Below are 10,567 nucleotides of genomic sequence, written 5' to 3'. Positions count from 1 at the left end.
ACTGCACAGTTCTGTGTCCCCACCCCACCCCCACCAAATAGTTTGCCTTATATTTCAATGAATTTGAAAGCTTTCACAGGACAATGGGCAACTGTATAGAAATTAGCTCCCTACGAAGAGGAGTCCTGGTAGTGTAGTGGTTATGTTGGGCGGCTAGCCACAAGGTCAGCCAACAGCCACTCTGAGGGAGAAAGATGAAGCTTTCTATTCCCATTAAGCGTTACTGTCTTGGAAATGCAAGAGGTCATTTCCACCCTGTTCTATAGCATTATTATGAATTGGCATCAACTCTGGCAATGAGAGCTAACTACCAAAACTAGGACAAACACAGGTATACAATCTAAGTAAACCTGTTACATGTTACAAAAGAAGAAATGAAAGATGTCTATGCAATGTTCCCAATCCTTTTTTTTTTTTTTTTTTAAGTTCTAGCCCAGATGGTATCCCTGGAGAATTCTGTCAAATGGTTAGAGAAGAGTTAAAACAGATTCTACTCAAAATATTCCAAATCTCACTGGCACTGAGTTGATGTGGACCCATGACAACCCTATTTAGAGTTTCTGAGACAGACTTTTTAGATGGAAGATAACAGCTACATCTCTTTTCTGAAGAGTAACTGATGGGTTTGAACCACTGACTTTGTGATTAGCTGTCTAATGTTGAACCCACAGCTCCACCAGGGTTCCTTCAAAGTATTTTAATACATAATAAAAAAGGAATTCTTAGCATTCTATGAAACCAGAAAGGTTTCTATGAAATGTGATACCAAAATCAGGCAAAGATGCAATTACAGAAAATGAAATACCAATAGTATTATTTTAAAAAACACACAGAAATTCTCAATAAATTTTGGTCAATGGATAACAATTTCTAATAGGTAACAGATCATAATATTAGGGGATTCATGCAAGATAGATTCAACATTAGGATACCAAATCATATAAATAACCACACAGAGAAACAAAGAATCATGTGATCATCTCAATTGATAAAAGGCATTTGATAAAACCTAACACCCCAATTTATCCAATGTAGCGGACTACTCAGAAACACTACTCACTCTTTCTACAACAAAGATCTGAGAAACCAAGTGAAATAGGAATGGTTGACAATCTGGAAGCCTACTTTTCATAAAAAAGAGAAAATAAGGAAGTCAAATACCAACTAGAAAAATGAGATGGCAACCGGAAACGAGAAGACACAGAGAAAGGTAATGAATGGCCTGGCCCTGTGTGGTCCATTCAAATGATTGTAAGCAATATTCCAGTCTAGTCAGGAACCAGATACCCAGTCCCCAAATCAGTGACTGATGTCCATAGAGGGCTGAGTTCCCGCTCAACTCAAAATAACCTCTCGATGGCCAGAGGCATTTTCCCCAACCCACATCTTCCTGGGAATGGATCGTGCATCCCCACCTGGGTTTTCATTGGGCCTACCCATTCCCTGCATCTCCCTTTAGCCTAGTTGTTTCACAGCCCCACTACCTAAGGTGTGTCCCAGTACCTTGAGAGCTAGTTACATCCATTCCACCGCAGCCATGATAGTCAGGTCTCCACAGGTTGGATGTTACATGACTGCAGCCTCACTGTTAGTGGATTGTGCTACCATAAAGTGGTTGCAGCACTCCCAGTACCCCTGTAGTCCTGAGAACTTGCACCCATTGCCTTTGAAGGGAGTGGTGTGTGCTCCCACTTAGGTCAAGTTTGATGACCAGCACTTGCACTGGTGGTGTGCCACTTTTTAATTTCTATTTTCCTCTTTTTTTATTCTTATAGCTTACCCCTCCCCATCAGTTTTCTTTAAATATTTCCCCACTCAGTAGGAACTACTGACACTTCCTACCGATACATGCAACCCCTGCCAACCCACCCACTGGGCAAGTGCCACCACTGATTCCAATACCAACTGGACTGATGGCTGGAAGTGGCCACCACCCTTCCTTCCATTCTGTCCTCATCTACACAACCAGCAATCAGAAGAATCACTCCCACATTGCACTCGCTACCAAACCCACCTAGAGAAGCGTGGTAGTAAATTCAGTGCTGCCAACCAAGTGACCAGAATAACACATTTATATTATTACCTGATATATATACATATATCATATACATAAAATAACATATATAATCTATAATACCTCTATTAATCAAGGTGAAGAATGACAACATACAATCATCTAACCAAAAATGAACATAATATTGCATAAACTATAGACAATTTTAAATCACACACAAAAATCAGAACAAGATGGCTCAAGCAACTGGCCAAAATATAAGGCAAGAAAATCTTCCACAAGTGGTAGGGAGATAAATAATAAATAATTCATAATTATATTTAGGAAAATGCAATTACTGTATGTACTTGAATATAAGCCGACCCGAGTATAAGCCAAGGTACCTAATTACTACCTGGGAAACCAGAAAAACTGATTGACTTGAGTATGAGCCTAGGATGGGAAATGCAGGGTGTGAATTAACACAGAGACCAGAGGGGAGAGACAGAGCGCAGCCATAGACAAATCTTTACCAGTTCAGCTGCCGGCCTAAGTGAATCACTACGGGTGCTTCTGCGAATTGGAGCTGTCCAACTCATAGAACGGCTCCGATTGGTTAGATGTGAGTAAAAAAACACTCAAAGCCCTGCAGTGTCAGCAGGGCTTTGAATGAACAGCAGAGGAACGGCAATCACCCGCGAGATGTTACGCCTCGCTGGGGTACCACTGACCCATTTATAAGCTGAACCCCAGTTTTTCAGCACATTTTTTTGTGCTGAAAAACTCGGCTTATACACGAGTATATACGGCATTATTAAACTGTATTAAAAAAGTGATGAAGGACACACCCAGACAGTACTAAATAATCCATAGATAAACTAAGTGAAAAACAACCTTTGGGGAATAATTTAGGAAAAAAATGCAAGTACAAATGAGCAAACTGAATGGAGCATGGAAAACTATCAGAAGGAGCAATTTGATATTCAGAAGATTATTACTAAAATTTCACAAGGAGATAATTCTTTTGAAGGAGTAGAATTTATTTAAAGGGTAGAATTAAATTAATGGAAGATATAAGTAGGAAAATTTAAGACTAATATCTTAATACTGATCTAAAACAAATAAAATGCACTGTAAAGAAGAACAAGTTACATGTGATCTGAGCTCTGGATTACAATGAGACAAAAAAGAGAGGAAATGTAGTGTCAATGGTAGAAAAATCTCTCCCATGTGCACAAACTCACCTTCATCAGAATAGCAGAATATGTACCACTGGGTCGGAAGGCAAGACATTCTGATAGAACTCGACTTCCCGCTTCCAGTTTCCTTTTGTTTGCAAACTTCTGAAAACAAGTCCCCTGACTTCACTCATCATGTGCGACAGCAAAAACTGTATTTTGATCTGGCACCCTGAGTATCGACGGCAAACAGACTGGCAGGAACTTCACACAGGGCAGGAAACTCCATCACCGTCACCGTCACCATCACCGTCACCATGTGAGATACTTGTCTAGCACAGAGTGCCACCATCTATTTCAACAATTAAGAAAAAAAGAAACCGCTTATTTTCTTTCTCTTTCCTTTTTTTAACCTTTTCTTCCTTTCTGTCTCTCCTTTCTTCTTTTCTCTTCCCATCTTTCTCTTTTGTTCCTTTCTTTTATTAAAAAATATATTTCCTTTTCTTTATTTGCTGTTCTTTTTCCTCTACCTTAGTCTTACTGACTGTAATTATTTATTAATCAGCTTCCCTGAACTTTATTTATATTTTTCATTCCTATTTTAAATGATGGATTTTTTTTCTTGCCATTTTGTCTGCAACCCCCTGTTTTTATCTTCTTTCTTTTTTCCTTATAGTACTTGTATTTTTGGCTGTTTGTTCTTGTTTTCTCTTCTCTAATTGTGCAGTTGTTGTTTTTTTTAGTCCCACCTAATGAAAGTCAGAAACGATGTCCATACAACCAAGCCACATTAATATCTTGTACAGTCACATGTATTGTGCAAGGACCATTATCCACTCCCCTTGATCATTGGTAGAGAGTTAATATCACCAGTGAAACCCTCAGTCAACTGTGCTGTATGAACATAACATGGAGAACTATACATAGATGCACATTTATATTACGCCCACCAGAGGACTGATGGTAAATGGTTAAGTTCTCACCAACATGCAATAATTAATTAAATACAAACACACTACCACCACCATGCCAAATTCCGTTAACACAAGAAGCAAGACAGATTGGCTGAAACAATTGACCAATGTACAGATCCGGAAGATAAGTCAATGGAATAAAAGGCTTTGGAACTATATGATAAGGAAATAAAAAGGATCATATTTAGACTTTTTCAATGAATAGAGAGAAAGAAGAGCAAAAGCAAGGAAAGTACATAAATGTTTGAAATAATTCAGAAAACCATAAGAACAGAATGAGAAAATAAATGATTAACTGGAAATCATAACGAAAACAGCAAATACAAATCCAGAAGATTAATACTTAATTTTAAAAATCGAAATTATATTGAAAGATCAAAATTGAAACAGAATGACTAGAAGGTTGTATTAGTGAGATTGAAGACAAAAAGATCTAAACAGATTCATAACAAAAAAGAAAGTATGTCATTTAATAAGCACAAACCCTCCACCTCCTTTTTATCTTCCGGCTCTGTACATTGGTCAATTGTTTCAGCCAATGTGTCTTGCTTCTTGTGTGAACTGAATTTGACATGGTGGTGGTAGTGTGTTTGTATTTAAGTAATTATTGCATGTTGGTGAGAACTTAACCATGTGTGAGCTGTACACAGCACCCTACCCGCTACATTCTGGTGCTCAAAACTCTTCTTAAGTTGCCTGAGGAAGTGAACCATGGGGAGGAGGAAGTGCATATCATTGCCTTTCAGGCAGAGATCATCCAACTCATCTCCCTCACCATCAATATTTCTATTCTAATAAGGACATTTTTCTTCTAGAGTTGATCTGTCTAATGCTTTCCCCACCTAGGACAAAATTTTCTGAGAACCTCAGAGACCATTTCAAGTTGGACAGCAGTATGAGCTGAAGATCAACATCATCCCCCAAGCCCCAGGAGCACACCCTGACTCTAGTGGACTCAAGTATTGGTGTGGTCATGGATTGTCTCATCAACAATCTTGGAAGCAATGCCAAGCCCGGTATCAAAGCAATCATGGAGGCTCTGAAGCCTGCTTCCAACATCTCTGTGATTGGGCAATTTGATATTGGCTTTTATTCTGTTTACTTGGTGGCAGCAAAGTGGTTGTGGTCACAGCACATTGATGATGAATAGTATGCCTGGCAGTTGTCTGCTGGGGCTACTTCACTGTCCTGCAGCGCATGGGGAGCCCGCTGGTCAGGGGACCAAAGGGATTCTGCATCTCATAGAAGACCAGTCAGCGTACCAAAGAAGAGGTGAATCAATTCAAAGAAGTACTGAAGAAGGACTCACAGGTCACAGGCTAACCTGCCCCTTTATCTGGAGAAGAAAACCAGTAATGATGAGGCAGAGGAAGAGCAAGATAAGAAAGAAGAAGACACAAAAGGAGGATAAGAAGTAGCCCAAGATTGAAGATGTGGACTCAGATGAGGAGGATGATAATGGTAAAGACAACAAGAAGAAAACCAAGAAGATTGAAGAAGAATACACTGACAGGGAAAAATTAAACAAGACAGCCCATTTGGACCAGAAATCCTGATGACATCACCAAGGAGGAGTAGGGAGAATTCTATGAGAGTCTGACTATTGATTGGGAAGACAACTCGGCAGGCAGTCAAGCACTTTTCTGTAGGTCAGTTGAAGTTCACAGAATTGCTGTTTATCCTCTGTAAAGCTCCCTTTGACCTCTTTGAGAAGATGAAGAAAAATAACAACATTAAGCTTTAGGTGCACTGTGTGTTCATCACGGACAGCTGTGATGAGTTAATATCAGTGAATCTCAACTTAATCCGTGGTGTGGTCCATTCTGAAGACCTGTCTCTCAATAACTCCCTAGAGATGGTCCAGCAAGGCAAAATCTTGAAGATCATCAGCAAAACCATTTTCAAGAAATACCATGAGCTCTTCTCTGAGTTGGCAGAAGACAAAGAGAACGATAAAAAAATTTATGGGGTCTCCTTCCCAAACCTGAAGTTTGGCATCCATGAGCTGCGGCAGGATCCTACCTCCAAGTCTGATGATCAGATGACTTCCCTGTCAGACTACGTCTCCCACAAAAAGGAGACCCAGAAATCGGTTATGTCACCAGTGAGAGCAAAGAGCAGGGGGCCAATTCTTTTGTGAAGCGAGTATGTAAATGGGGCTTTGAGGTGGTCTACATGACCAAGCCAATCGACTTGTGCTCAAGGAAATTGATGGGAAGAGTCTAGTCTCCATGACCAAGGAGGGTCTCCAGTTACCCAAAGATGAAGAAGAGAAGAATAAAATGGAGGAGAGCAAGGCCAAGTTTGAGAAACTCTGCAAAGTTCATGAAAGAAACCTCATATAAGATTGAGAAGGACACAATATCCAATAGACCTGTATCTTCCCCCTGCTGCATCCTGACTAGTAAGTACAGCTGGAAGACCAACATGGCGTAGATCATGAAAGCCCAGGCTCTTCAGGACAACTCCACAATGGGCTGCATGATGGCCTCAAAGCACACGGAGATCAACGCAGACCATCCCCATGGAGATGCTGCTGCAGAAGGTTGAGGTGGACAAGAATGACAAGCTATCAAGGACCTGGTGGTGCTGCTATTTGAAACTGCACCTCTCTCCTCAGGATTCTCCCTTGAGGATCCCCAGACCCACTCCATCCACTTCCACTGCATGATCAAGTTTGGTCCAGTCACTGATGAAGATGAGGGGACAGTTGAGGAGCCCAGTGCCACTGTTCCTGATGAGATTCCTGCCCTCCAGGGTGACGAGCACCTATCTCACATGGAAGAGGTAAATTAGGCCATTCTACTCTCAAGCCTTGTGGTTCTGAAAAATGTCCTGTGATTTTCACAACAGTCTCGAGTGGTCCTATGCCACCTGGTCCTACCTGCTGATGAATAGTGGATTTCTCTTCTCCTTTTCTTAGCTGTAAGGCAGGATCCAAGGTCTTCAAGCCCAGTCCCTTCCCTTATTTGGGAATGGGATTATATGTTGTATATCTATGAGTTTTCTCTTTGTTTATTTTGTTCTGAAATTAAAGTATGCTAAATAAAGAAAATGGATTTTTTTTAAAAAAGAAAAGGATTGCCGAACTATGCTGAGGTATAACTAAAAAAGGAAATTATAGGCCAATGTTCCTCATGAACCTATATTGAAAATCTATCAACAAAATTCTATCCAGTAGAATCCAGTTGTTATAAAAAATGACGACACATCATGTCTAAGCAAGGTTTATACCAACATTAAAGGAAGTTCCAATTCTAGATAAATAATCAATGAGGACCATAACATAAAACAAACCAACCACCACCAACAACCAAAAAACACATGATTGTATAAACTAACATAGTAAAACATTTGATCAAACCCAACACTCAGTCTTGATAAAACAAACAATAAAAACGACAAATAAAAGGGAAATTCTTCACCACAATAAAGGACATGCAAGTAAAGTAACTGGCCAAAAGTATTCTCAACAGAGAGAAACTGAAAATATCCCCATTACAAAGGGTAGTCAAATGAGGATGTTTAACTACTTTAACTACTATTATTTAATATTTTACTATAAGTCTTAGAGCTATAAGGCAAGAAAAGAAAGTTACAGCAACCACTTAGGCAAAGAAGCAAAACCCTATTTGCAGAGGATACAATCCTATATGTAAGATAGATAGATGGTGAGAGAGCGCGAGAGAGTGCACCCTGTGGTCTAGTGGTTAAGGGTCAGTCTGTGACCCACATGGTCAGCAATTCCAAACCACCAGCCGCTCCTTGAGAGAGAGATTGGCTTTCTAATCCATAAAAAGTTATAGTCTTAGAAACACACGAGGGGTTGCTATGAGGCAGCATTGACCCAGTGGCAATGAGTTTTATATATATATATATATATATATATATATATATATATATATATATATATATATATATATACACACACACACACACACACACACACATCAAACCAAACCCATATATATATTATTATTCTATGTGTTATTTTCCTGATCTTTTTTCACTCCAAGTCCTGTGGGCCTCAGTCTGTAGAATCTAGAGCATTTCCAGTACAATACTTGAAATACCATTTCAAGTATTTCTCATTAATAGTCATTATACAATGATTTTAAGAGGAATGTCAACCTTTATATAGTCATCTTTGTAAAGATAGAATAAGATCCATTTAAATCATAAACTAATTTATGTTGTAGCAGTATAAGGAAAAAATAAACACCAATTAAATTACTCAGCACACATACATTGGAATTCACTATGTACCAGTGAGATTGTTGAGATTTTGTGTTGATTTGGTTATTTAGACTGTTAAGACCTATTATTCCTCCATGATGAGATCTCTTCAAGGGTGTGAATTGCTTCCACTATAAGTGGACCTTGTGGAAAGTTCTGTTTACTGATGGTTTTGCTGTTAGAGAGCCCAGCCCAGGAGAGCAGCCAAGGATTATAGAACTTAACACAAAGAAGAAAATACAGCTTTCTTTGCCATCAAATTTTGTGACCTTAGTCAAGAGTCCACATAAACAATTCATCACCACACACACCTCACAAACAATAACAAAAAAAAACAAAGGAAACAAACAAAAATAAAACCAGATGACTGAGAATACTTGTGCTCAAGTGAAGTGTAAGGTGTATTTCTTTCCAATGAGCTATTTAAAGAATGAAACTAATCTAAACTAAAATAAACATCTTCCATGTATGCTAGAGTGTAAGAGCATTCCAAAATACTTAAAAAGCCATTGAGCTCGAAATACTGTTGAAAACCAGTAAATAGCAATCAGGACACTGGAAGAAGAGCAGTTGTAGTAACAAATGATTTTATTGTGAAATATCTTGTTAGGAAATCATGAAAATCTGAATTTTCTAGAGACCTTTTGGGAAAGGTTTTCATTTTAAGGAAGGGATGATTTGGAATTTAATGTATCCTAGAATATACATTTACTGGTATTTGCAAGAGAGTCTCCTGGTTTCAAAAAGGATCAAGGTTTGTGAACTGGAAAAATAAAATACACAGCAAAGTGGAAAAACAAAACAAAAACTTGGGTTCAAATCTCGATTCCTCTTTTTCCCCAGAAACCAAACCCATGACAATCAAGTTGATACTTTAGCTCCGGTGGACATTTAAACATGCTATTTAATTTCTTGAACAGCTTTCTTTAAAAAATGGTTCTTGGATTTTCCATGTTTAAACTGTATTATTAGACACGAAAGAGTGGCATTGAAAAATATTGTGTACATTTCTAATTTGTAATTATGTATGAACCTCAGTTTATGTGACTTTTTTCTCTATGAATAAATTATAGATAAATATCCCTTGCAGTAGTTGAGAGGAGATTGTTTGAGTGAGAGTTTCTGAGTAGAGGTCTCTCAGAAGCTGTTGGCTAGGCAAGAGTGGCTGTGTGTAATCGTCAGCTGACTGAGTGCCATTCTTTTCAGCCCAAACCCCCAGTTACTGAGCCTTCCTCTCTCCTTTCCAGCTGCGACTTCTGCCAGGCATGCTTCTATTAAGACGTGTGCTCCTTGTTTGGATGAGCATTCGGCTAGGAGAGGATGATGCATTCCCTGTGTATCTTATCTACTTTCCCCACATTATAGAACCCTCTCTGTTCTGAACCTTGCCAATGTTTGTCATGTGCATTTGTCTTGCTCAGCCTCATTGCTATCCACTAGATGATTTGAGTTGCTATTTAAAATATGCTTTCTGACTTCAATTTGCCTGCATTTGCTTATATTAAGGTAAAGATTGAGAATTTGATGGGAGTTTACTGCTATTCACACAGAAAAATCAAGCTAACTCTTATCCTTAAATCCATCATATCTTAATGAGTGATAAAGTGTCACATACAAATAATTATAATGGAAGACTAGCTATAAGCACAGTATACAAACATAGGTATCATGCTTTGCAAGTACTAAAGAGGTTTGTATGCATATGAGGCATGCTTGAAACACACCAAAAGTTTGGAGGTTGATACTAAATTGCTAGTTTTTAATAATAACTATGTATATATTATAGTAGATTAAGTATTGAGCTGCTAACTTCAAGAACAAGTTCAAGCCCACCAGCCTCTCTACACAATAATGTTGAGACTATCTGCCTGGTAAATATTTATAGTCCTAGAAACCCAATATAGCATCACTGTGAGCCAAAATTGACTCAAAAATCACAGTTTGGGTTTTTGGTATGAATATGTACACATAAGCAACCAGGTGGTACTATAGTGTAAGTATTAGGCTGCTATCTACAAGGTCAGCAAACCCACCATCTGCCTCTTGAGCGAAAGATGAGACTTTATCTAAAGATTTGCAACCATGGAAACAATCTAGTTGCTATGAGTCAGAATCTACTCAATAGTAGTAGATGTTTTCAGGAATATATATATATCTCATAATTTTCATTCATACTTCTGAAGCTC

General features: G+C 38.6%; 1 pseudogene; it reads left to right on the top strand.

The window, feature by feature from the left end:
* Window positions 1-1,177: 1,177 nt before the first annotated feature.
* Window positions 1,178-6,941, top strand: LOC142455983 (heat shock protein HSP 90-beta pseudogene; annotated as a pseudogene).
* Window positions 6,942-10,567: the final 3,626 nt, after the last annotated feature.

Source organism: Tenrec ecaudatus, chromosome 9, assembly GCF_050624435.1.
Source record: "Tenrec ecaudatus isolate mTenEca1 chromosome 9, mTenEca1.hap1, whole genome shotgun sequence".
NCBI classification, from domain to species: domain Eukaryota; kingdom Metazoa; phylum Chordata; class Mammalia; order Afrosoricida; family Tenrecidae; genus Tenrec; species Tenrec ecaudatus.
This window is presented reverse-complemented; position numbering and strand designations above follow the sequence as displayed.